Below are 27,732 nucleotides of genomic sequence, written 5' to 3' on the forward strand. Positions count from 1 at the left end.
TAATTTCCATTTTCGAATAAAATATGTATGTAGATCAAGGCCAGTACCTGTTGATAATCGTCGAATATCACGTTCGTAGTCATATTTGAAAACATAACTTTGAAGGGCGCGTTGTATATGGAAAGCCAGTAATCGATCAGTTCACAACCGACCGTCTAAGAAATAACAACAAAAGCATTACGTCGTAGTTTCGGTGAGTTTACTTTTAAAATATTTCTTTATTACAATAGAAAATATTAAAATACACATATTTTACTATGCGTGATACGGTATTACATTAATTTTGTTACATTATGCATATAAAAAGTTTAATAAAGAAGTAGTATAACTTTAGTTTTTTCTTTTTACAAGTAATATAGAAATAAGAAACGATAAATATGATTTTTATTTGTGTATTTTATTATTTTCTTATGAATTTCGAAAACTTTATGATGAGATATAATAATCTTTTAATGTTTAAAGTATAAATTTTTCTGTTAAAGTTATACGATTTCTTACAATTATTCCAAATTATAGATTTTGTCATATTTTTATATTTCTATTGTTTATGTAATGACTTTTTTATGTAATTGTAAAGATTCAAAAAGTCTTTTGAAGATATTCAAATATATTAAATATTTATTAATATGAAATATTAAATATTAATAAATATTTGATAATTTTATCGAAGAAAACATTCTTTTTTTTACAGAATAAATATGTTTAAGAGAATATTTGTTAGTAAAGTTTAATAATAGTATAGATAAAATATTTTCATTTATATGAATATCCGTATATAAACACTAATTAAAAAATTTTTTTATTTTCATTTTCTTTATTATATCTCGCCTCTCTCGTTCGTTTTATTCGAATTGTAAAAAATTTTCTTGTTTCTCTTTTAACCAATTTACGTACAGATATTAATTGTGGTTATCTGGGAGTCGTAAAATTTAGTAACGTTTCCAAGTAAAAAGAGAAAGAAAATTTCGTGAGCAGGGGTGAAAAAAGAATGAAAAAAGAGTCCGAAACATTGCTATATCGTAAGAGCAACAAGTGTTAAACATACGCTTTATTCTATCGCGTATGAAATCTCCTCGTTTTTCGAATTTCAATACTCTTCTTTTTCATTCCCAGATATTCATTCTTCTTCGAAGTTAGATAGTAATTTTAATTAAACGTAGTGAGAAAAAAGAATCAAGATTAAAAGTATCGCTTTCTCCCAAACAGATTGAAAAGAATAATAAGATTTTTCTTGTTGAATATAAGCGAGAAATTGATAAGAAATATACAATTATATTTTTCAATTCAACATTCGATACATGTATAGTATTTCGAGTTTCAATTTTTCATTAATTTTCATTACACCAAATTCATTAGGCAAATATTAATCATGTTAACTAAAAAATAATAAAAAATTTTATCATATTAATTCGTAAATAGGATTTAAAGTATACAGTCATCGATCTTTCGTACTGGAACTTTAATATAATCTTTCTTCCTCGACTACTTGTGAATTATGAACTCCTTCATATGCATGTTACGTCATAAATCATAAAAAGAAAAAGAAGCTTCGTTATGCGAAGAAGTTTATTATATCAGAGATGTGCTATTTTTGTGCTTTTAAATTCTTTAATTCTTTTCTTTTTTTCAAATTTCTACGCAATTATTATTAATTATTTTAGAATTACATACTTTTTCGTATCATTCTTTTTTCTCACTGTATCATTTACATATTCCCATATTCCTCACGAAATTATTTTTTAAATTATTTTCTTTCAGAAATTAAATCCTTCGTATCGTTTCTTTTTGCTTTATGATTTTCACAAAATTATTTTCTTTCCTATTTGCATTCTTGGGTTCAGTTCTACCATTCGCAATTTATCACTAATATATACATAACAAAAAAACACTTCGATTATTTGGAATGCAAAGGATTAAATTTTATTTCTCTTTCTCTTCTCTCTCCTATTTCCTATTTACTGGTATTCAATTTCTATTCAACGAGTATCCACTAACCCGAATGATTAAATCATCACAAACATCCACGCATAAGAGCTGGTTTCCGGCAAATCGGTAAAACACGGGAAAAGAGTAATTCAAACGAAACGATTCGCACAATTTGTCGATAAATCCATCAGACATTAATGAACCGTTCATTGAACAGAACTCGATCCACGTTCACGAATTCCTATCGCATCGAATTAAACACGCGCCAATGTTGTTCGACACGCGATCGTCGGTCTAAAATTTTGCCCAATTGATTCACATGATTAACGCATAATCGATCAATATCGGAAATATCTCGTGCATTCGCGCGTCATTGTCTTTAAAAAAAAGGAAAATGTTTACTCTTTTCTTTTTTTTGTGTGTGTCTTTTTACGTGGAGAACTTGAGAGTAATACTTCTTCATGAAAATTTCCGCCTTGTTAAACTTTCGCGAATGCGGCTTTCTCTTGCTCCGTTTGCATTTCCTGGTTCGTTGCAATTTAAATTCGGAGACGAAATTTTTTCCTCCCGAAAAAAGGAAGGCGTAAACCGTGTATAATTGTTGATTAAAACGTTGCTAAATTCGAAAAGATTTTCAGTCTTGATATAATTTTTTTTTGATAAAATTATTCTTTTTGGGTTTTTTGTATTCGTACGTTTAAAGATTCAATTAGTAAGATTAATTTTTCCATTTTGAAGTTTGATATTATTGTTTTTCCTGCTTTTTAAAAGGAATTGTATTTTGAATACTTGTTGATAAGATTTTAGAGAAACATTAAGATTTTTGTTTCTTCGAAAAATTAATTTTACAAAGTGGCAAAGTTTTTTAATAGAATGATTATTGAATTTATATTTCGTTTATACACGAAGATATTAATTTGAATCGTGTACTTTTTAAGAAAATTGTGCAAGGAGAAGAAAAATTAACTGTTGTAGTTGGATGAAAGTATGAGAATCGCTACAAGAAATTTTGCGGCCAAGTTTAAGATTTTGTTAAGATGAGTTAAGTTTTTCACGATTCAAATAATACTCGTAGATCTTTGCAATTAATTTTAATGAGATAACTTTTCCAGTTTTTTTTTCTCTTTTCTTTTCTTTTTCGAGTATTGGGAAATTACGAATTACAATCATCACATGTCATCATCGCAATTTTAAATATAATTCGTATAATATTTTAAGGAAAAAAGGAAAGAAAATAGAGATTAAAGAATTGAAAGAAAAGATAATTATAAATTTATAAAAAAAAATTCATAAATTCTTTCTACAAAGTAATTTTCGTTGAAATTTTCTAAAAATATTTTCAAAATTTTCTTGAGATTTAAAATAATATCTACATTGAGGAGTATCTCATTTTTTTTACAGATCTTTCGTAAAAAAAAAATCTCTTACAAGATATAAGGATCAAAAAATATTTTTCAAAATTTTCGTTTTCCAAAAAAATTATCGATGTATCATTCGTGAATCTTGTTTGACGATTCGAAACAAATATAGAAACGCAAAATAAGAAAAGAAAAGTGGAAAAACTGTCATCTGGAAAATAAGGAATAAATTTAGGCAACAGATTGGTGAAATGCAACGTCCGGGATGTAGATATAAATGTGACTTGGTAACGACTTATGCACCGCGATTACGTCATCTTGGAATTTTGAAAACGCGATTAGGAAATGTTGATTGATTAATTTTAATGCTTCATTACCGTGGAAAACGATAAGTAATCATCGTGCTACTCTCGAGATGAATCCACGCGATTTACAACCTATTAAAATGCGATTATTATTTACGATTTAATTTGTTGATTGCATATTAATCCTCTTTACATTGGGATAAAATTTGAATACGTGTGCAAGTGTATCATAATAGAAACGCTACGATCTCTTATTAAATATTAATTCCACATTGTCGTGGAATTAATTGTTAAAAGCAATTTAGATTTTTTTAAAAAATTAGTCACTTTTCTTTTTAAATTTCGATTAGAAAACGAATTAAACTCTTGAAAAGAATATTTGTTGTGTTGAAAATTGTCAAGAAAAATTTAACAGTTTGTTATTTTATATTCGTGAAATTAAAATTGATGAGTTACGTGAGAAATTTTTAACGAAAAATTGGGAATATTTTTTCCAAAACATTTTCTTATTAATTCATTCGCGAGTGTTCAATGAATAATTCATTCGCGAATGCTTATTGAATGATAAGTGTTTGAAAACGTATTTGAGTTTATGAAACGATATTATTTGTTAATTAGTATTTGGTAATTTCTGAAAATTTCGTTTCGTTATTCCAGAATTTGAACAGTTTATTACTACGTGAAACGAACTCGCGCTGATTCATGAATATTAGGGCTTTGGGTTTGTTGAATCTTTTCGTCAGATTTATTGTTGTTTGCAACCGTAATGGTAAAAGTTTTTGGTTGCATAATGTGGTTTAGTTGGAGAGTAAAGCAAACCGAATGAATCCAGTTAATTAGTAAATTCTGAAAACGCATACCAATGGTTAAACTCTTGACTGTAATTCCACTTTGTTGACTAGCGTAAAAATCAAAACCGAGGGGATTCCACTGCTAATCGAAATATAAAGTGATCTCGATTAATCGGCAATCGTTAAATTTAAAAACATATCCATCTTTTTTATTTTTCTATTCTTAAATTTCATGATAGATCATTTTTAAAGGTATCCAATTTCCAACATCATTATCATTTATATTGGGATTTTAATGAAAATATTAGAACCTCATTTCGAGTCGTATATAAATAATAATATGAATTTAGATTTGGAAATAGAAGTGCTTTAAAAAATTTCAAAGAAGTCACAGTTATCCTTTATAAAATTTCTTGCGAAATAAGATATTAACTTTATGAATTGCAGTCAAAAAATATTTTAATTCTAAAATTGGAAATTAAAATAATTTTGATCGTTCCACTTATAACAACAATAAACAAAAAAACATGTATAAAAATTATTTTAAATCTCGTTGTAATATTACAAAATCCCCCATCAATTTACTACAGAAATATCGATCAAGTAATAAAACAGAGAGAAGATTTATTTTAAAATTTCCACGAATTCTTCATTCTTTCAAGTGAATTTCTTCAAAAACTATTCGCTTTCTCGAGCACTCGATTGAACAAAAGTGTTAGATCAAAAATAAATAAATAAAAAAAAAATAATAATAAATAAAAAATAAAAAATAAAAGAATATTTCCACTCAACTATGAATTCGTCTCTCTCTCTCTCTCTCTCTATAAAAATAGAGACTCTTAATCTAGTGGAAAATCCATTAAGGTATCGGAGTCACGATTCGATTGGCCGGTGAATTGAACCGAAGAAAGTTGGAGTAATAACACAGTTCCTGCGGAATTTAATAGACTTCACGCACTCGATTTAACATCGACTATACGTGCCATAAGCGACCAACTTTCTGCAAGTATGCACGAACAGCGGCGATGAATTTTGTTCCATTAAGGCGAAGTGGCTCGATTAAAGGAATAAGGAAGGGAGGGAAGAAGAAGTTGATATGGAAGAAGAAATTGTATTCGCTTGTTCTAATGCTTTATCGCGATAACGTTGGCCATTAACCATACCGAGGTTTTGGTTGGTCGTTGAGCTTTGAGAGAGAAAAACACGGATAGACTTTTTTTCGCTTCCATGCTGTTATTAATCGCGAAATGTTTTTTTGTTACTCGGTGAAAATGATAGTGAGATTTTAAGTTTTTGTGGATAGGTGGATGGTTAACGCGATGGTATGGAAATTTCTTTGAAAGGATGAGATAAAACACGATCTGATAAACTCTCTCTTTGTTTTGATGAAAAATGGTTTTTACCCCGGCTTCGAATAATGCGTATTTTATGTTACGCTTGATACGTGCTATATTTAACTGTTTGATTTCATTTTTCTTCTGTCGAGAAATTCTCTCGTTTAATGATAAAATGCATCTAGTTTATTTTTGAAATTTGGAAAGTTCAGAATTATCCAGGATTATTATTTTTATCTTGCATCTTTCGTGCGATATTTAAATCATTTACATTCTTTTAATATTCAAATCAACCACGATATATACTTTCTTACAATATTTCAAAAAATTCATTATCAGCTATGCACGTAATGTTATGAAAAAATTCACTTTAGAAATTACTTTGGAAACTATTACAGGAAAGAACGGCATTACAGAATAAAAATCGACGATATAAGATACTTCGATAAAAAAGATAGTCGTTAATAAAAGAAGAAAGAAGAAAATGAATCTTTTTCTTGCAGAACATTATACGCAATTCTTCAGGAATAAAAGCAATTACGTATTTCATATATTCGTTTGTAAAGTTTGCAAATTCAATGTTCGATTCTTCGATTCGCGGATTACATTCGCAAATAGAGGGATAAAAATGAATTTTTAAGATAAGAAGAATGCAAGGAATAAAAACGCTTCTTGGTTTGAGTAACGTGATCATAAATTAAATTGCACTTAGCAGATTTTTATAGTGGATCATTAGTAAGGAGTAAGAGCACGATTAAATTTTCATCGTGGTTCGAGTGCGATAAATTATCCGGTATAATTATGGTAGAACGTAGGAATCACGATTGTTTGAGTACGATTTATAGCGTCCAAGATGGATTAAAGAAATAATTTCAATAATTTTATGTTGTAATTGTACTCAACAATTAATATAAGAATAGATGATTAATTTATGTCAGTGAGAGAGAGAGACGATAGTTTTATAAGAAGAAAAAAAAGGAATTAATTCGTCAATTAGTCATTATGTTTTGAGTTTATTTAATTTTTTTATATATTTATTATATCATATTTTGTGCTGTCACAATTTAATTTTTCAATATTATTCAAATATTTATTATTAACATTAACGAAAGAACAAAATTTAATTACTTCGAGATGACAGAAATGATATTTTACTGTGTACTATGTCAATATTTTATAAGTAGAGATGGCTAAGAGATTTCAAAAAAACAGGGATGCAAATTTACAGCAGATTAATCTCGTAGAATTTTTACTAATATTTCATTTCGAGATGCAAGAAAGTGGAACGATTTTTTCTGCTCGGAGATGAGGAATTTTCTCGGATAGAATTTTCAATGGAAAGTTCTTTGGATTTCATACTAATTAATATTGATGGTGGAAATATCGAGATGCGAGATTGAGAAATATGACGAATTTTTGTGGAGAATTCTTTTTATTGAAAAAGCTTCATGTAGAAGCTTTCCTCCGGTCAAAAATTTTTCCAAATATTCGTGCCAAGAAAGTGAAGGTTTTTTTATTCTTCAAGTTTCAGGAAAACTTATTTTTACAAAAAGAGAGATTTTTTTTTTTAAGATTTATAATGGTGACAGAGCATACTTTTTTCATTTAGGTCAGCAGGACGCAGAAACACATTCACTTCAAAAATTTTATATTCTTGAAATTTCATTTCTAAAATATAATTGTATTTCTCGTGGTAAGAATAAAATCTTGGAATTGTGGAGTAGATTGAATGAAATTTACATTAAATTGAAATTAATTGAAATCTGATTTATATATAGGAAAATGATCCCTTTATAAAAAAGAAAATAGATTAGTTTACTTGATTTATTTATTAATGTTCCAGCAGAATTTTTACTTTTGCAATTTTTTATTATTTTTTTTTTTATTTTATTTTATTTTTAAAGAATAATTTTCCAAGATACTTTTTATTCTTCACACGAGATTATATGGCTTCATTATGTAAATAATCTAATATTATCCAAAAAATTTTCCAAAATATTTTACATTTCGTCAAATTGTTTAATAGAATATTTAAGACTACAATCAATCCATTCCAGAAATCTTAATTAAGCGAATCTTTTCGAATAATTGATTAATCCTTGTTATACCATCAATTGAACGTTGGTAATAGACGATTCACAAATTGTATGCATATCTATGTAAATCAACGAATATTTGCAAGATCTTCGAATTTCATCCCCGGGATTAGGATTTAATTGAACACATTGAACAGTATCTGTAATGCATATACATTGCCGAGAGAGATGCAAATGTAACTTCCTTCCGATGTACGGTGTGAATATTAAACGACTTTGATGTTTGATCACACACTGTTAAGAACACATGCATAAAATTGCAAACGTGCAAAATTATACACGCTTTCCATCAATTTTTAACACTCTCTAGATCACTGTTTCATCTTTTTTTTTTTTTATACTTAATAAACGTTTCATCATCCCATTAATATTAAACACAAAATTATTAAAATTTTTTCATCGTTCAGAATTTTCTATTTTTGAGATTAAAATCGATTTTTTTTTTATAAATTACATTATATCACATTCCAAATTTATTCTACTCAAAGAATAAATTTTCTTTCAGATAAGTATCACAACGAAGACACGCATACAATTGTCTCGAATACGTTTTCAAGAATGCCTTTTTCATACCTTATTGGTCTCATTTACAATAAACAATATTGCAATATTGCATCGAATGTAACAAATTGTTTACATTTCTCGCTACTAATTAAATTTCTCACACTTGCTGATTTCAGGAAATAGCTGAGGATCGACCGTTATTCTTAACGAAGGGAACATGGGTTACATTGTTGACGAACTAATTGAGCAGATGTTGTCGAACATCTTCGCGAATTCGGTCTGGAATCGAGTCAGCAATTAAGTAGCTCACGGTAATCAACGTTTCTGTGGTGGATCATTGTCTTTCTTACATACACATGCGCGCACGTTATACAGATTTATTCAATAAATTGTATACAATTTGAGAAAGGTGGTAAGCATAATGAGAGCTATTAAAATATTTAGCTATATCTCGACGAGAAAGTAGCCGACCGTGTTGACACTTTGGCGATTAAGTTGTTAACTCTACGTTGATTTTACTCTCCGATTTTCCACTCGAGTCTACCCTCGAATGTGCTTCCGTGTTTGCTCGGCAGAATACGTAGTTCAACAACGTTTCTCCGATTTTGTGTTTATTTACCGTAGATTTATCCCTTGTGTGATTGTTCCCCGTAGTTCTCAGCTTCTGTGAATAGATTTAGAAAAAGTTGATGGAAGTTGGGGGGTGGAAATGTTGGATTAAATTGTGTTTGAACAAAATTTACAGTAGTTAGTCTGTGTTTATTCTGAATTATTTGCACGCGGAGGGATTGTTTAAATATCTTAATTGTGGTGATGATGATTATTTGAATTGTAAACAGGGTAAATATTACATTGAATAGATTACTTTATTAAGGAAAATAACACGATTATTTTTCAGAAATTTAACACATTTCTCCCTTCGTATATTTTTATATTAATTAATGTATAATTTAATATTATAATTCCATTTAATATTCATTCGACTTACATTACTGATGATTCTCAATTCTCCAAACAATAATTCGAATAATAATCGTCATTCCCATAACAATTTTAGGTTGAATAATTAACACATCGTTTCTTTCAAATTGAAAGAAACATTTTATTCTTGTAATTTCATTTCAAAAGTATAGGGCTTCGTGTGCATATATTCTTTATTCTTCCCGAGAGAAAGAATAAAGACATTCGGATAACAAACGAATTAATCCAGCGTAATTAAACTCACGACATTGGATTATCGTTCCTCACTGAGCCAACATGCATCTTTCTGCTTTAAACGAACGATTTTATAGATAATGGTCCAATAGGAAATTCTTCTCGGTCATTCTTGCAGGATTATCCTTTCTCTAAATTAACATATCGCGTTAACAACTGTTTAATCTCTCTCTTAAATCCATTCCCTCTCTCCTCTTTAAAATTTCAACAGTTTAAACGAATTTATTAATTAACCTAACATATCGCATTACTAATCGTATCGTTTAATCTTTTTTTTTTTTTATTCTCTCAATTTTATTCTCTCTATTTTAAATTAGCTTGAAATTCCAGAATTTTTAAATTGACGTATTAAACTTTTTAACGAGGTATTTTTTATATTTTTTTAGGGGAAGCAAAAGGTCTATTTATTTTTTATTCTTCTCTACGATCTATTCAAATATACATTCTCGAATTCGAAGGCTAAATTTTCTTCGCTTTCGAGTTGAATGACAGATGGAATATTTAGTATCATGATAGTTTCAATATATCGAACCGGAAACATTATTCAGAGAGGCGTAATTCGTATTAAACGGTGGTGTACCAACCGACCGCTTCGATGTACCTCATCGTTAGTGTTCTCACGTACCGAGGATATTTGTTCAAGAATACTGAAATAGGATTGCATCCGACGTGCTTACGTCTAACCGCGTAATGTTCTCTTGTAACAATTACACGAGAGGAAATAAAAGCGCAATCGAGGACAAGACCTTGATGAACGTGACTCGATTAATTATAGAGTAAATATACCTCGTTTCGTTATTCGGTGTTCTTAGTCTTTCTTTTTTTTTCTTCTTCTTTTTCTCGTAATTAACCCTTTGATTGCACGGTGATCGAGAAACGTAACACGTCGAAATCGATTTGCACTTTGCCATTCGCATTCAAAGAAGCGATTAGAAAAAATAAAACGTATCTCTTAAGTCTCTTAAATCTTGCCAATTTCGAAAAAGAGATATCGTTTCCAGATATAAAATTCGAGACATTGCAGATCGAAGAAGAAGAAAGCCAATTCAATTGTTTATTAGTTCTGAAAAGCCGAATTAATTTTCACAAATTTTATAAAATTGTTCTCAGTTTTATAAAAAAGAAGAAAATTATCCTTATAAAGGATATTATCCTGGAATAATACAAACCTTGACGGGAAAATTTCCAACACGCGTTGCAAACTCGTCGCAACCGTTAGCGACCAGATCAACTTTGATCAAAGTTTTCGACGCGGAGTTGAAAGCAAAGCCGTGTAATAAGGTCGGTAATTAAATTTTACACGGTTTCCCTAAGCGGTAAGGTTGTATTTATTCGCGCAAGAGCATCGATGGTGTCACGGTTGTTAAGGGTGAGTTCGAATAACGTTGCATAATGCATAACGTTAAGTCGACAGTTTCTTATTGATCAAAGCGCGGTTTTTGCTTCCGTGACATTTACGATTTGGTTACTCAACGTTAACATTCGTTCTTGACTAGTTAATACGGTAGAAGGGAAAGGGTTTTTAAGATCTTGCGGCAAAGATAATATGCATCGAAGTCCATTAAGACGGTGTGTATTTACGTAATTAAAGAGAAACGCTACTTGGTCTCGAGATTTATATAATGGGTATCGAGATATTGTCAAATTTGCATATGAGTTGGAATTTTATGACTTGGAATGCTGTGAAATTGCGTGAAATTCGAAGATTTAATATCTTGGAACGGTTTTGTGACTTAGTTTTTAAATTTAGTTCGAAAATTTTATTCGAAATCGTTCTTGATCGATTATCAAATATCTTAATCGTTCGATATTTTGAGCCCATATTTTTTGAATTTTCAAAAGTTTTATCTTTTATATTTCTTAAAAATTTTTAGAAGAATTGATTGAAAGAATTTTGAAAGTTTGAATTTTTGAACTTTTTAAATAATTCTGTATTTAAAAGTTCTTTATTTAATATTTTATTCAAAAGTGTGGGTCATACTTCATGCATTATTTTCTGTATTACAATATATAATAAAATTTTCAAGTAGGTTGGTATGTGCATTAACGTTATATAATTAATATTAATAAGAAATAATTGATTTACAGAGATAATGAATGGATAAATAATACCGTTAGCTTAAATTATTAAATATTTGAAATAAATATCAGAATTAAGGACTTTTCACTTGGAAATATATCTTGCAAAAATATATCTTTACGCTCTCTTTAATCTCGTATTAAATTCTTAATAATATTATATTAGATCACGGTTTTTGAGCGCGTTCTTTAAAGTTTCATCAAAATTTATTAAATTTTAAACACAGTTTGCGGTTTGTTTAAAATAAATTTCAATTTCCAAAGAGAGAGAGAGATTAATAATTTAATTTTATAAACAAAATACTCTACGTATCTCCTCATCGAACCCTTATTTTACGATTTTGAGGAATAATTTATTACATATCTCTGTACATGAATGAAAGGACTGCAAAAAGATAATTAATATTCAACATAATATTCAAAAATATAATAATTTTAATTACGAATAAAATTTTCCTCATAATAATTTAACTATATTCGTGTACATGAATTTTACATTTTAGAATACTTAAACGAAAAAGAAATATACAAAATACACTGATATAATAGAAAACAGAATTAGAACAATTTTTTCCAATAAAAAGTACAGGAAAGATTATCGAAAAATTATCGCGTAATTTATAAAAGCAAAAAAAAAAAAAAAAAAAAAAGAAGATGAAGAAGAAAGAAATATGAAAATGAAACGATATTTTTTTCGAACACGGTGAAATAAAAAGAATAAAAAAATGGTAATTTCATGCATCGAACAATAAAAATCGGGAATAAAAATGGACAAGAATGAGGGGGGATCCATGACAAAGCGGTTGTAATTTTCCACGAATGATCGTTTTCATAGGTTTCCCGTGGCAGTTTCGCGTGTTTCGATCCAGGCCACGGTGAAATTATTACATCTCCGTGTGGGGAATGGGCAAAATTTGTTGCCCACGGAGTGGACAACACCGGCCAACTACACCTGCTCGGCCATCGATAAGATTATTTACAGCGCGAACGAAATCGTATTACACGCATCCGCGCACGTAAATTGGCACACGCGTTGCGAGACGAGTCTTCTTTCATCTTGAGAATGGAAATTCGATTCGATTTTTGAAGGAAACAAAAAAAAAAAAAGATACGAAAGAAATTCTTTTATATTTCTTTCTCGCATCGAGAACAAAGGATCGATTATGGTCTCTAATAATTGTTTTCATATGATCAGGAATGGTTCAATCGTGAATTACAAATTCGTTTAATAATTTTGAACTGTTGATTCGATCGTGTTACCATTTTTTTTCGATTGAATTTCTTTGTCGATAAAAAATATTTTAAGGAAATTTAGATACGAGTTCGAAAGTTTCTTTTATTCGACAAAATAGAAAAATAAGATCGAGATATAAAAATCTGAATTAATTATATAGAATCGTTCGTGTATTTCTCTCTCACTCTGAATATTCTGAATAAAAATGAACGAGATATGAGTTCCTATAATATTTGATATCCCAAATTTTTAACTTTTCCATCGAGGATAAAAAATAAATCTCAATGTCACTGTGATTAATAATTACTTAAACAATTTTAAAAATTGAATAATACGTTAACAGTGAGGAATACTTATTTATCATACGATTTGTGATCTTCGAGTCAACGATGAATTTTGTTCTAAACGTATTTATAAAAGTTTGGAAGTTTCTTATCATAAGTGGAGTATATGATTCTGTATCAATTTAGGCACATACAGTTCACTGGTTTTTCGAGACTAGATTAAATCTGTGACACGATAGTAATTAATCAAACACAATTCAGTTCCGTGGTCAGCAAGATCCACGAGTGTACGAACTATTGATTTTCTCTATTTCGGTGGAATATATACGAAACGATGGACAAACACTCTCTATGTATTTCGCTTTCGATTTTCGACATACACGCACGATATTTATTAATAGCATCATGATTTGTAATCATAGATCTGTAAATGATAATAAATAAGCTAAAATTTATCATATATTATAATCTCTGGCGTGTTCTCGAATTGGAATATTTGAAAATTTATTCATCTTATTTTTATTATCACTTTAATTTTGATTATTAATATCATCGAAAAATTAAAATACTTGTGGAAATTAAAAACCAATAGTTTAAATTTTTCAAAGGCGAACAGAATTGAAAAAATTAATTAATTCCATAATTCTTGTATTCTATATTAGTAATAACATTAATAATAAAATTTATCGGTTCAAAATTTCGAAGCATCAAAATAATAAATGAAAAAAATCTTTGATGGCATCATAATGGAAACAATACGCCGCTTCCGCCGAAATCGATGTCACGCACACACTCCCCACTCCAAGATGTTTGAACAGGGAGGGCACAAGAATATCATAAAACCGGATCATTCTCGTGTTTACCTCCGTAGAAGACGAAACTCTCGAATCATACATTCTCATGGAAATAAAAATCTTCGGTTTCGGGGAAACAGAGAGGATGGATGTAATTCGTAAACGTGGAATTCTTTCGGGGGAAGTATCATCCGACTTTTTATTACGATTCAACAAGAATATCATGGATTTTTACGTGAATATATTAACTCTTAACCCTTCCCCTTCGTGTATTTCTATAGATATAAAGTGAAATAATTTTCAGAGAGATTGGATGGAGATATGATATTCTTCTGCATGTATCGCATATAATATCTGTTCGCCACGATTGTTTAATAATCTCCCTGCAAAGAGGAGGGAAATTTAACGAAATGGAACGAAAAAAGAAAAAAGAACTTGGAATCCTTTGTAAGTGATAATAAAAATTTATAATTATTGTTATTATGTGTATCTTATTTTTCTCAGAAGAAAAATTGAATCGAAGAAATTGTTTTCTGGATTATAGTGAAAAAAAAATTATAATTAACAGAAAATTTTGGAATATAAAATTATAAAATTTGAGAAGAAGAAAAATTACATTTCTAGAGAATTTTTGTATTCGAGGGGAATACGTTGTTTTTTTTTTTTTTTTTTTTTTTTACTTGGACGAATAGATGCGAGCAAGGCAGACACGTGTTTGAATATGAATATGCTCTCGCAATATCCTTTGAGTCCGATTGAATAATAAACAGAATATTATCGACAGGGAAATACATGAGTGATAGAGTTGTGACGCATGAAAAAAAAAAAAGGAATTACTATGTTAAAACGATATTTTTCACGTGAATATTGTTTTGACAGCGAATACTTTCAGTAATATTCTATGAATAATAAGTCGGTCACATATCGCTTTTTATTCGATTCACTTTAAACCATGCGAAGCCAATATTCATTGTATCGCATCTGTGATCTCTATGACTAATTTTTGCAAAATTCATCGATGACAGAAATTCTTTTTTTTAATCGAACAAAATTTGAAAATGTTTGGAAAATATATATAAATAATTTTAAATTTTAAAGAAGAAAAATTCAATCGATCCATATTAGATAGTTTATTTATATCGATTGTTATTTTTTTTTCATTGCATCATATCGCTGTATAAGTAAAGATAAACGTTTAAATTATTTTATTTAAAAATAGATCGAAGAAACATTTATCACGAAGAATCCCATCATTCGACGATTCCTCTCTACGATATATCTCGTTCGAAATAACAGCATACTTCTATTTCCTTTCCTTCTTGCATCTCCTTTTTCTACCTAAAACAATACTATCCGTCCATTATCAACGAGACGAGAATTTAATTTATGGTGGAAGCTAACGCCTTTCATATTTTTCTCCTTCTTGGCTTCTCTTTCTTTTTGCTTTCTTCGATATTTTACCACGTCGGTCGTTTCCTTTGGAAAAGGGCAAGAGAAAAATGACGAGAGGGGTTGAAAAGCAACGGAAGGATCGTCAGTGAGACGCTATCGAACGGAACAGCGATACAAAGAATTGTGCCGCGTTTCGCACATCGCCAATTCATAAAACATTGATTTCAATTTTTAGATCGAACGTATTCGTGAAGAATTCGCCTTTATGTCCGTATACATGACATATTATTTTATCGAATTTTTGATAATAAAATTTGATCGATTTTTTTTTACGGCAATGTAATTACATTTTACAGTTTGGAAATTTGTTATTTTATTATCTTCTTTCCTTTAATATTTTGTTTTCTTTTTTTTTTTTTTGAGTAGAATTTTATTTATAATTTATAGAAAAAGATTACCGATTCTTTTGGAAGGAAATATACACTGATGTTTCTCGTTATGCTTCGTTCAATTTTCCATTTGTAATTTCTGTTTGTCAATGTATATTATTGATATAGAAAATTGATAAAGCATTTCTAGAAACAATATTAATCTCAATTTTAAAGAGTTACAGAATTGCAGGGACAAGATTATTTTCAAGTTTAAATCCATATGACAATATCGAATTAGCTTAAAACTTTTGCAATAACATTTCTCATGCTACATTTGTCGCACGTCCCGCCGTCATATTATATTTGGATAAGAGCGAAAAAGTAGGATTGAATCATTCGAAATAATATTAATCTAACCAGAGGATATTTTGAAAGAAAATAACCGGTGAGATCAATACCTTTAATCTCTATCCTGTAACATTTCCTGATCACATTTTCGTTCATCATTTTTGTCCATGTTTTTCCCGAGTGAATTTTCCTATCTCGCGTTACGTATTTTTCTCTATGCGAACGAAATTAAATTTATATATTTATATATCTTTTTCTCTCTCTCTCTCTGAAAAGTACCAATTTTCTAAAAGAAACATCATCGAATTTTCTATTAAAAAATTTCTAAGCTCTCCAAATTAAAAAAAAAAAGAAGAATTATATTCTTTACTTTTTTAAATTCGTCTTTCTTCTTCTTCTTCTTCTCCTTCTCTCATTTTCTTTTCTCTCTTTTTTCTTTCTTTCTTGTAAAAGGATATAGTGGAGAACGTTTTATGGCTTCTATAGTACGTTTTACGAGACAATAATTGAAACGAACACACGAGCACGTCTCTCACTTCATTCTACGAATTACCATCGAACAATTGAACGGTTTGTGTGCTCTTTTATAACCATCGTAGCTCAAGTAGAATTCATTTAGCATTATAACTCCGTGAATGACTGGCAAGTTTCAAGTGTCGATTCTTCGGTGTTAATCTGTTTCCTCTTTCATCTCGTGCAAAAGCGTTATCGGTTTTCATTCTTGAATGCATTACGCTGATTCGCCGGTTAAAGTTAAATTAATTGTTATTCTTGTTCTTAAAATTATTTATCGATTACTCGACGAATTAAACGTATCGGGAATGTATGGGACAAGGTATTTGGATCGCCAATTTTTTTTCTTTTTTTTTTTAATTTCGAAGCTCAAAGTGGAAATTATTATTTCAATTTCATCAAATTTTAAAATTTACAATTCTACACAGTGCGTATTATTCTTATGTCAATCTTCCCATGTTTGAAATTCATCATACTATATTTGAATTTTAAATGCAGCATGGAAATATTTCCTCTCGGTTTACTGTTTTTTCAAAACAGTTGCTGCAAAAGCAAACAATGAAAAATCAAAATATGATTCGATATTTTGAACGATATTTTGTCACAGATTATTCTTCTAAAACGAACTTATTCACTGGTCGTCGACCATTATATCGATCATAGCAATATATCTCTAAAAAAAAAAATATTATATGATTGTTAATTAATAAAAATTTGATTTTACAGGAAATTATGTACAATTGATATTGGGGGAGAAAAAATTACCATCTTCGCTATTTTTCTAAATATATCATAAAACTTCACTGGTGCATCATATTTCATCACATGTATAAAAGCTGTGACGAAATAAAAATATAAAAGAAAATATAAATTACGTTTTGACCTTCTTCAATATTATTATTAAAGAAAAAATATTTTTTATTACGAGTATGTATATAAAATTTGCATGTATATTGCGTTAATTTAAAAAAAAATGCGAGAATCATCAAGTGAGCTTGCTCATTTTATCGCAGATCCTATTTCGACGCGAATAGAGGAAGCACATCATCATCATCAGAATGCATTTTTGATTTTTCGGTAGTGGCGACACGTATCACGATGTCGATTCCTTTTTCTTATTTTATCGTGGAACTCGTGTCATATATTAGTCAAATTTATATTTATGCTTTGAATCTGGCAACGGTTTGCGTAAAAACTGTGAGGTTAAAAGTTCATCCCATAGTCAGAACTTTCAATCCGTTCTCCAAATCGCAACAGCAGATGGAGTCGTGCTATCTTGGAAAGTTTCGAAAAAATCAAACGAACAAAAAAAATCTGCTCTCACGATCCTTGATTGTGATTGCTTCTTTCCAGGATCGATCTTCTCTCTTCCGTTCTTCTTCTTTTTGCAAATAAGAATCCAATTTGTTTCGATTATGCAGTAAATATAATACCGTGATTTTCAATTTTCAAAATTTGCAAATTTTTCTTTTCTCGCGATGAGAGATTAGACTAAGATCACGTAGAATGTAATTTTCTCGAGAAGAAGAAATAATTTACGAGAAACTTAAATGCGAAGAATTCGTTACAATATTTAAACAACGAATTTGCATAAACAGTTTAACAAAAATGAAACTTTTTCTCTTTTACGTTTTATTTATCGTAAAATATTAATACGTATTTTATTTTCTTCTTCTCGAAGAAAATACAGATTGCATTAATTTAAAAGTCGTTGAAAGATGCTTGACACGCTTTAAACTATTATATTCATACGCTAGTGGTTCTCGAGACGTGATGGAACACGAGATTGGCCATTTCTTGTTATATATCATGTGACCAAGATTCATATGATCTATCCGTTTATAGGTCGTCGAATTTTCGAGGTCGCCATTTTACAGGCTCATAAAATAGTGCACCCTCACCTTCTATCATCGTTTCTCGTCTCGTCTAGCTTATCATGGCTCGAAGATTTGTGCGAGGTACTCGGGAAATGGCAGGCGAAAGCGCGTATTCTTTTCCGTGGAGGGGGGGGGGGGGGGAAACGCGAAAAAAAGAAAATATTACCTCGACGTGAGTATGGCGCGTAAAAATTTTAAAACTTGCGATAAGAATCTGATTTTATATTTGCAGAAAGGAACGATGGATTTATTTCGTTCCGTAATTTTATTGCGATTCCATCCTCTTCTTTCGAAAGTTCTTAAGATTTATTTAAAAATTGAATTTCTCCATTCGAGTATTCTTCGAGGATTTGAAGCAGTGCTAAAAAATTAACAGGAAGCGGTGTAAGAAAATTGAATAACAGAGTTTTTCAACAAATTGCTTTCAAAGTAGCAATGAAAAGAGAAGAATTTTCTTAAAATTAAACTGATGAAAAGAGAAAGAAAAATTCGCAAGAATGTTTATCTTGTTCGATTTAGTTATTTTAATTCTCTGATATATTTGGTCTAACAGAATCTGATGGATTGTCTTCTTGAAATCGATGTAGAGATTTTCATCGAAAAATTTCGAAAATTAAAAATTGACACGTGTAATAATTCGTATCGAGGTGTATTGTTTTAATAGACAATTTTTTATTTATCAAAACTTTTTTTTATAATTTGACAAAAGCTGCAAAATGACAACAACAACGTCACAGCATTCGATTCGTTGATATAGTCACGGTCTGAATGTTTAGATAATGGTATTTTTCACTATGCAAATTTCGAACTCGAGCTTTAATAAGATTCTTGAGAGGGGTGCAATTTAAGCGGTGAGAGTCAAGCTCTAAGAATTTATTTTCTTTTTTATGTATCCAAGAGATCTCGATCTAAAGGAAGATGCATTATCTTAAATCATACTATCTAACGGGATTCTTTTGTTCAGAGACCGAGAAAATTTTCCTCATTTCTTTTTTTTTCGCAGCTCCCATCGTTACAACCACTTTGCATTTTCGCCTCTTGCCCATCTCTTTCTTCTTCTTATTTTTATTCCGTCGAGGATTATTTCGTTTTCTTTTTTTTCATTTTTTTTAATGATAACTCGTTCTACTACTCTGTTTTACTTTTAAATTTAAATATAGAGATAATATCGAATGAATGAGTTTTTTTTTTTAAATTGAAGTTTGTTTTTTAATTTATTGAATTGAATTCGATAAGTAGATTACCATAATTCTATGAAACTTGGTAATTAATTATTAACTATAATACTGTTCATATTATTTTGCATTTATATATCGTGGGATAATTATAATCGAAAATGAAAAATTTAATCGTTTCCTAAAATTTACAATTCTTAATGGAACACACATATCTCTCACATTTAGATTCCCAGTGGAATTTTTCGAGATTAATTATTTGCAATCACAAAATTTCATATTTTTCAAATAATTTTTTAACAACTTATGATCGTTTTTCTCTGATTTGCAAAATTTTCTATTGATTTTCGTTCTGTGAACTTTCGTTCATTTCTCTCTAATGAGAAATTGATGTGATTAATGTGACGACATATTAAACAATCGACAAGTATGGACGAATCGATAAATCATATGCATACAATAGTAGACATATGCATACGTCTCCACGTCGATATATCTTTTTTTCATTTGTTTTTCCCGTCCTCTCTCTCTTAGTTAGATACTTTGATGATTTAATTAATTTCTTTCTCGTTGCCACTCGACGAGTTGACATCACTAATTAATTGATCTTCATCGCGAATATGCACGTGTGGTGGTTCGTTTCTGATATTTACATCCGATACTTTCTTCAACGAAAATGTTGCGTAGAATCTATTTAATCAGACGCTGGGAGAAATCGATGCTTTCAATTAGTTAATGAAGTTCTCTCCATACGATTCTTCGAAGGATGGTATTACTTAACATATCCTTACAATTCGTTTCTTTTACAATTTTTTATTGTCTTTGATTAGTTTCTTCGATGGAAAAAATTTCCAATAGATATTCCAAATTTCTGCAATTTCTAAATTTATCCAATGATAATGATCAATCCATGAGAATGTGGTAAGAAATAACAAATCAATAAATTAATTGTAGTTGTATGTATATTATAGTGAATAAGTAACAAGATGAAGTAACAAATAACTTGTAAATTTATTGCTCTTTTAAAAAATTAATTTAACAATTTTCAATCTTCTCACGATGATATTAAAAATTATCTCGCGATTTTACGTTCATCGAGAATCTTCTAAAAAGTACAATCAATCGTACGATTTTTTTTTCATCCCCAATCTTCAAAACGTAGACACAGATATGGATAAACAGAGCAAGGTTCGGCAATAAATTTCGTATGATTTATATTCCTCGTGAAACCTCATAATATCTTTCCAAAGGGGATGCGAAAAAACGTATCGATTGGAAAACGATTTGCTTCTGGGGTTTCCCCCTTCCCCCAGAATCGAGGAAAAATCTTGCACCGTCGACGGATGACCGAAACGTATAATAATCGTCGTCTCTATGTCGCTTTTTTCTTTTTCGCTTTCGCGCAACACATCCCCCTTTTTTCCTCTCTCATTCCCGTTAAATTGCATTTCAAACACGTGCACAGATTTTTTTTTTTGTTTGCACACGTAAGAATGAAATAATATTTTTCATCGATGACACGCGTGATGCTCGTCGCGTGAATTATCGTTTCCCCTTTTTCCTCGGAAGAAACCGCGCAACGTTTCGTATCCCATTTTCTATTTCGAATCGTCAACGAGCGATGCATGAGAAATCTTCGACCACGTTCTATCTTTGACCTCGATATATCGGTCGTAAATATTCGCACAGCCGTCTCACCCTTCGTAGAATCGAAGGGAAAATGATGAGAATCGAGAAGAATACGAGAAACTTCTGCTTGGGAAATTTGTTTGGTAACGTAGAAATATCGAGGATAGCTGTTGGGTATATTTCTGTAATGATGATGGAGGTTTTCGATGGAGGAGAACTTTTGAAAATGTTTTGAAAAGACTTTCTTGATTTTTTTCCCTTTAGAACGAGGGTTTTGCATATCTTTCCAAACATCTTTGTCGAGATGTTTGTGAAAAAGCTTGCGACGATAAGGAAGATGGTCGTGGATGTGCCGGTGGATGTTGGTCCATTTATATTGGAAAATATCGATGCCAGGATATCGTGACTTATGATAAACGTTTGATGGATGTTTTTTTTATGCATTTATGTTCCGGTTGTTTTTCGAAAGCGTCTTTCTTTCATCGTATCGAACGAATACGCGTTTTTTTTTCGATTTTTATTTTAAGCGGAAGGATAGAGAAGAAATGGCGTTACTGCATATTTTTGCAACAAGCGAGACATTCTAGAAATTTTATTTTTCATTTTTCTAGAAGAAAAGAAATTAGAGAAAACATGGAAGAATCGGTGAAGCGGAATGATACTTTATTCGATGAAAAGTTTCTCAAAGCAGGCATAAATAACCGTGCTCATTCAATTCCGAACGGATTGAATTGAAGAACTTTAAATCACGGATCGTTCTTCCAGATTTAAAAGGTTACTATTTAAAATCGTGCAATAAGAATTATTTAAAAAAAAAAAATTACATTCAAAATTCATTATTTTTTTTCTTTCCGCCACAAAAAATATTTCTATACAAAGTTATTTTTTAATCAGAGAGAATTTTTCAACAATATGATAGTTAATAGCCGATAACGAGATTCTCAAAACCATACCATATAACACTTGTAACACTTGTTGATCTGAGTATCTGAATTGCTTTCGAAGTAGCATTCTAGTTTCGGTTTATTTTCGGCAAATTATCGTCCCAGTTAAATATATCCCGAATAGAGCAGCCATGTTCAAACAGAGTTACCTTCTCTATTCGAAACAATAATTAAAATTTACAAACAACGATTTCACACGCATCATGAAATTATGAAAAATAAAATAAGATGGAACTTTTAAAAATATTTTTGTTAAACTCTTCTGTTCGTATAATATTTTTCGTCGTTTATACGATTCATTCGAATCTTCTCGACCGAACATTTTTTTTTTTTTATGAACGAACGAGTAAACAGAGGAGAAATTCAAAGATAACGCGGGCGAGTTATTAAAGTATAATAAAAAAAAAAAAAATTACCGAGCCGCGCGATTAATCTCCGATGGTCGTTTTTCAACCGGAAAGAAACAGCTCAAGTTCGAATTAATCTCGGCGGAGTATCAACGAAGTTTCCCTTATTAAACAACGATGTGACATTTTCCCCTTGGTTTCATAAATCACGCGGATTCCTCCACGGCACCATGTTCGTATTTCACTCTTTAAAATCCTCTGCTCTCGTGTGCCAACGAGAATTGGCTCTCGGTTTATCGCGAAACCGGTGCTCGAAGATGAGATGAGTAACGAAGAAGTCGATTCTCGCGCCCACCTCCTCCGTTTCGTTGAATTTCTCCAACCGCGATACAATAATAAAGTGATCGGGACCTTGGTTTAATACGAGAAAGGAAAATCGCTCGAGGGTGGAATAACTTTTCGCAATAACTTTTCGTTTCGAAAAGTGGGGGGTGGGGAGGGAAGAGTTGGTCAGATTTGTCATCACTTTGTTTCTCAATTGGAACTATATTTTCCTGGAGTATTGTATTGAACTATGAATAGAAGTGGAAACTTCATCAATTTACTCATTCAAGTCATGAGAATTGGATTATTGACAAATAAAGTTGTAAGTTTCACAAAACTTAAGTAGTTTTGAAGTTTGAGCAAAGTCTCCATGATTAATTCCAAAGAATCCACATGCATTCTAAAGAAGATTATAAATTGATTGACGAGAGAAATCCGAAGAGAAATCAATTTCTCTTTTCCTCGAAGAATTTCGTTCATTTTGTTATTATTTTTTTTCTTTTTTTTTTTTGAAATGAGAAAGAATCCCGAATAAAGAGAAATGTTGATCGAAATGAAATTCCGAAAGTGATTGGATTTCAGTCTTGAGGAAAAAAAAAAAGGGGGAAGGAAAGAAAGGGAAAGACGATTTACGTCGAAACGGTTTGTCTTCGATTGTGTTGAGCAGGAAAGATGTGAACGTATATCGAGGAACGAAGTGAAAATTCATCGAGGTAGGGTGTCAAGATTTTTAACATTCTCAATACGATTCGACCGCGTTGAATTTACACTCACGTACTTGCCGAAGGTGAGCTTGTTCCTTCGACCCAAAAAAAAGGGGAGCAAAGGGGATCCTTAACGCGGTTGAAGAAGAAGGGGGATGAAAAAACGGCGAAGAGAGATATTCGCTAAAGATGGTTTTCGCGTTTCAAATTGTCTTCCATGAAAGAAAGTAGCTTTTCAGTAGCTGTTCTTTTTATTTTTCCTCCTCGATGTTATAACGAGTTGTCCCTCGTAACTGAGAACATCATGTAGATTTTTATATGCAGATTTCCCAGCAATTTGCATTTTCAACTTTCCGCTTGCATTTCAAAGCGCATATCGAAAAAATTGTAAATACGAACGAAATGTCGAATGTTATTTCAAAAGATTACATATAAATAGAATAGAAAGTAGTGAACTTGTAATTTGCATTAATTACATATAAATAGAATAGAAAATAGTGAACGTGCAATTTGCATTAATTTCAATACACGAATTTTCTTAATACGAAGATCGATCGAGTTAATTTGGAAAAATCGATGAAAATTTATTCAATAAATACTGCAAAAGTAATTTGTCTCGCCAAGATTATCTCATTCAATTTGTCTAATCATTGGTACCACTTGTGCGAGCATGGCCGACTCTTATTCCATTCTATTCGGCTACAAAGCTTTCATTCCACTCGGCTGGCTATGAATATTTTATTCTATATGACTCTCTGACCGGCTTCTGTTCTACTTGTCTGGTTTTGAATGTATCACTCCACTTGGCTGGCTTATTCTACTTGTCTGACTGTTCTTGTCGTATTCTACTTAATTAACCATGATAGATCTACATTACTCCATATAATAATTATAGTGCTCTTTCGTCATTCGTCTTGCCATAATTATAAAATTATTATAATCTCAGATTATAGAATTTTATTTATTTTTTTTTTACTTTTTTTAACGAGAGAGGAAAGAAATATCGCAGAATACGTGTTATGAGCTTAGATTCACAAGATTGTGGACTCGTATAGAATCATATAGATGGATACAAAATATAGTGATAAATAATCCTCGGAACATATCTATTGAACCACGAGTTTGCAAGAAGTAAAAATCACTGGTGATCCAGTGATGGAAGATATATCATCGTAACAAGCGTATAGAAAGTGCAACAGGAAGAAGTGTCGGAAAGGTTGGATTCAGTGAAAGGGAAATTCGTTCGACTTTCGTGAAAGGATTGATACCGATACGATTACGAGTGAAAAATGGAAAGAAACAGATCGACGATACCGCAATCTAAACACATTTGTTATCGTAATGATCGTTGTTATTGATCTGATATACGGAGTTTGGGGAAAAATCGAGGAATTTTTCTTCCGATTTTACGTTGCTCGCGACTTACATGTTTTGTTGTAAAATATTACAGCGAGCGTGAGATATATTCCTCGAATATTTGGGTTGAAAGTTTTTTCATATTTTTTTTTTCTTCGCAGCTTTGAGTAATACTCGCGTATTATTTTTTAAGTTCCAAATAAATTACTGAGAATATTTCATAAAGGATCGGTTTGAGAGAAGAAGTGGAAGTCTGAAATATTTTATTTATCGGAGCATGAAATAATTTTCGTAAAAATTTTTCTAACAAAAATAAATTTAATTTTTCGATAGAGAGAAAAACCTGTAATTGTTCGTTAAAAAAGACTTCAAACAATGTTTCATATTTTTTTGACAAATAAATATATAATTGTCTCTTGTTAATTGAAATTGTACGAAATTGTATGAATTAATAATTTTCTATAAATTGAAAATAAATAAATAAATAAATAGCGAATTCAATTTTTCAATAATTTAGGTAAATCGAGAAAAAAATTTACATTTGCAAGCAAATTTACTGCTGCAGCTAAAAAAAAATCGATAAACTCCATTACTCTGGAAAAGGAGGCTTTTTCCTATTACCGCCAGTTTTCGAGATTTAATAATAATAAAAAACAGATTTACAGATGATGATAGTGATCGTAATGGTGCTCGGCTGGTAATCACGAATCTCGAAAAAGCGGAAATCCTTTTTCTGGAAAATATTGTCACAAAATGACAAAGTGACAAAAAATATTTGCCGTGTAATCCATTAAATGTTAGACAAATTTTATACCACCAATTGTATCTGATTCTCGGAAGGGATTAAATTCTTCTTCGATATTTTTCTCCGAATTTGATGCAAAAATGTAAAAAAAAAAATTAATTCGAAGATCGAATTTTATGAGGCGTTAGAAAAACTTTATTATCAATTTCCAACATTTTATACTTTTTTGACTCGTATCACGAGAGGTTTTTAGATAATGATATTCCGGTAGGAAAGAAAAAGAAGAACACGAGGGAAGACAAATTCCTTAACTCTGTCCTTCATTTTTTTTTCTTCATCTTCTCTTTGTTTCACTTTGTTGGAACTCGTACTTGGCACGATAATCATCTTACGAAGTGGAAATATTCATTGTTGGTGTAAGAACTTATGAAGAAAGGTAGTAATTTTCGTTTGCTTTTGGGGAAATCTCGCTTAAAAGAAGCTTCTCCTTTTCAGAAACAGAACAAAAAAATTGCGTCCACCTTTTCCCTTTTTCTATTATACTTTTCCACCCTCTTCCTTTTTCTCTAGCTTTACTTGAGAAACGCGCAACATTTATAATTACTGTTTTCCAAGGGAGAAAGTTATTGTGCCGACTGAAATATAGTATATAGTAATTCTAGGTCGTGCAAATAGCCCGAAGAATCACTATGAAAAATGGATATTATGTAAACAGGATGTAGCATTTTCTCTTATTTCTGGAAAAAGAAAATTTCTTATAAATTGAGTGCAATATACAATGAGAACTTTAAGATGCTCCAATTATATTGTAAAATTTTTATTATCACTATCGTAAAGAAATTTTAATGAAAGAATTATGGAAATTTAATGATAATGTCCTCGCAATGATAAAAATTATCCTCTTCGTTAAAATTTCGTGTTTTAACTTAACGCGTTGCAAATGTAAATAAAATTTATTACACGAAATTAGATATATTTACGATAATAAATAATTATGGTTTATTAAAGATATCGAATTATATTAAATTTAATTAATCAACGTTGTTGAATAACGCATGTATGCAAAATTGATTTCATATTTTAATTTAATTTTTTATTCGAAAAGAAACAACAATCTTATCTTACGCGATATTTTATCGAGTCAAATAATGTTTATATATACGTAAATGTACGATTCATATCTTATATATTTATGCGTGAATTATAGTGTTATTGAACGCGATCGCTGTCTCGATTTTGTTTTGTTTTGTTCTCCTTTGTCGCCGTGCGACGCGACATAACGCGCTCAGTATAGCAAAGGCATTGGCACGATCCACATCTATATAACATATTTTATTTCTATTTCCTTTATTAAATATATTTTTTACTTTGATATAAATTTTTACATAATTTAATAGGTAAAATATTTTTTATCGTTCATCTTAAAAACTTTTTTATAAAATAAAATTAGAGAGGTAAATAAAAATTTGCTATGATTTTGCGCGTATTTTATAAATTTTGTTTGATACTTACAGGAAGAGAAATGTCCACGATGTAAAGCCATAAAATGCATCGTTACTACTTATCAAGATGTCAAGTGGCAAGTGTAAATTATCGCTTCACACTTCTGGTTTTGATCGTTGCAATAAAATTATATGGCATCCATAAAATCAAGCTACTAGAAGGATGGAATTTTTTTAGTTAAAGAATATAAGATTTAATTTTACAGGTAAAATCTGATACGTATCCAGTTAAATTGTTAATAGAGAAATTCATTTATTCATAGATGATTCTAATCAATTTAAAATTATCTTAGGAGAAGGAATTCTTTTAGGAGGTACATTCTTTTATGTATTAATATGATATACCAATAATTTCATTTAGTTATAGAATTTTTAGTTAAATTCTATAAATTTAAAATATTCAATAAAAATATGATATTGAGAGCAAATTTTTATTATCATACAGAAAATATAATTCCAACATTTTCTGTATAGATAAATTTTTGAAATACAGAATAGAAAATATATATATTCAAAATATTCAAAAATTTATCTATACAAAAAATGTTGGAATTATATTTTCATTATTTTTTCCATTATATAATA

The 27,732-nt window shown here is 30.2% G+C and overlaps 2 protein-coding genes and 1 long non-coding RNA gene across 6 annotated transcripts in view; 2 read left to right on the top strand and 1 right to left on the bottom strand.

Moving 5' to 3' along the window:
- The window catches only part of LOC411843 (COP9 signalosome complex subunit 7b), a 184,897-nt gene that overhangs the window by 156,160 nt on the left and 1,005 nt on the right, over positions 1–27,732 (top strand). The window lies entirely within an intron of this gene.
- Glurb (metabotropic glutamate receptor B) overlaps positions 1–27,732 on the bottom strand; it is a 256,855-nt gene that overhangs the window by 151,336 nt on the left and 77,787 nt on the right. The gene's annotated exons all lie outside the window — the stretch shown is intronic.
- Positions 33–27,455, top strand: LOC113218577. Its single transcript, XR_003305997.1, has 3 exons — positions 33–193; positions 8,491–8,625; positions 27,160–27,455. It is a non-coding gene; the product is annotated as an uncharacterized LOC113218577 (long non-coding RNA).

This window comes from Apis mellifera, linkage group LG13, assembly GCF_003254395.2.
Source record: "Apis mellifera strain DH4 linkage group LG13, Amel_HAv3.1, whole genome shotgun sequence".
Lineage (NCBI taxonomy): Eukaryota > Metazoa > Arthropoda > Insecta > Hymenoptera > Apidae > Apis > Apis mellifera.